Source organism: Belonocnema kinseyi, chromosome 5, assembly GCF_010883055.1.
Source record: "Belonocnema kinseyi isolate 2016_QV_RU_SX_M_011 chromosome 5, B_treatae_v1, whole genome shotgun sequence".
Lineage (NCBI taxonomy): Eukaryota > Metazoa > Arthropoda > Insecta > Hymenoptera > Cynipidae > Belonocnema > Belonocnema kinseyi.
Genome location: NC_046661.1, coordinates 52,947,531 through 52,948,865, shown reverse-complemented (window position 1 = coordinate 52,948,865; position 1,335 = coordinate 52,947,531). Strand labels below are relative to the sequence as shown.

General features: G+C 37.1%; 1 protein-coding gene across 11 annotated transcripts in view; it reads left to right on the top strand.

Moving 5' to 3' along the window:
- The window catches only part of LOC117173180, a 263,371-nt gene that overhangs the window by 131,122 nt on the left and 130,914 nt on the right, over positions 1 to 1,335 (top strand). Inside the window, exon 5 of one of the 11 annotated variants that reach the window (XR_004467131.1) lies at positions 441 to 597. The exons of 8 other annotated variants lie outside the window; for them this stretch is intronic. The gene's annotated coding sequence lies outside the window, so the exon portion shown is untranslated. 2 more of the 11 variants (XR_004467133.1, XR_004467127.1) reach the window with 2 other exon arrangements.

The following is a 1,335-nucleotide window of genomic DNA, read 5'->3' as shown; positions in this document are numbered from 1 at the left end:
TTAATAAATAATAGTAATAATAATGTGATGGAATCTTATACAAAATTATCAAAACTCTCAACAGAAATTGAAGGGAATAACTGATTTTCTTCTATCGTGTTTTAATCACTTCGTCGTTATGTAATGAACATAATGCACAACATTTTAATTAAATTTCTAAATATCTTTATTATTTTTAATTTCTCTCAACCAGATATAATTTCCAACATTAGGAAAGTTGAGTGAGGCATTTCAGGCACTTAATCTATATCCTGGGCTTACGATGATTAAACTGTTTAAAGTATAGTCTAAAAATAAAACTCTAATGTTGATTGTAAGAGGTGATAATTATTGAAGGGTGATTTAGTTTGGTCTTTATCGAAAGACAGAAGCAAATGCAAAGATGTTAGGAATATTGCCCGTACAAATTATGGTCAGTAAATCGACGCCTGACGTCACAGGGAGCAAGATGTGGACTGTAAGGAGGGTGACCTAGAAGTCTAGAATTCACCAAAAAACTTACTGTGACCTTCGCTCTGTGAGCCGGTGCATTTTCGTGGTGGAATAGCCAGGTGCTGAATCGAGATTTTGGCCTGATGCTTTTGAGTTGGTTTATTACTTGAGGTAAACATACCTGAGTGTACCAGGAATAGGTGACTGTACCAGTGATCCCAGATCTGAAACGAGATATGGTCCAATGCTATGACAGGGCATTGTCCGTGTGAATATAGTAGGAGACGCTGTAAATGGCTGAGTTGCGCGCACAACCCATTTCTCCTCTTCTGAATTTGAAAACTCGAAGGTGCACGATTGGCGGTCGGAGCACTTCGGCGGTTCTATTTATATATCTATCTGCTAACTGCTTTGAAATAAATTCAGGAGATTGGGATTTTAAGGTGGTTTTAGCGTGACTCAGTGAGTCATATGAGAGTGTAAAAAAGTATTTTTGATTTACATGGAATCTTTTGTGTTTGAAAATCCGAAAATTAATTAAGATAGACATTTATGGCCGTCCCGCGATGTAAATCAGAAGAATAAATAAATTGATAAAAATATATCCCTCAACGGTTTGCGTATTCTCGACCATATGACTTCTGAAAGAAGCAATGCGGCAACGTCGCACTCTCTCCAGTCTCCTCTTTAGTCCGCCATGTTCGAGTGCATGTGTATACACGAAATGTAACCTAACTGACTATACGTTCAAATATGATTGCCACGTTGCCAAGTGTTCACTGCTGCCTTCTTCGATCATGTCTACCGACGAAAGTCGACAGAGTTCTGATTTTTAGAAAGGTAATACATTATTATCAAACGGTAAAAAATTCTTTAAAAAATCAGACGAATTTATGAAGGTTC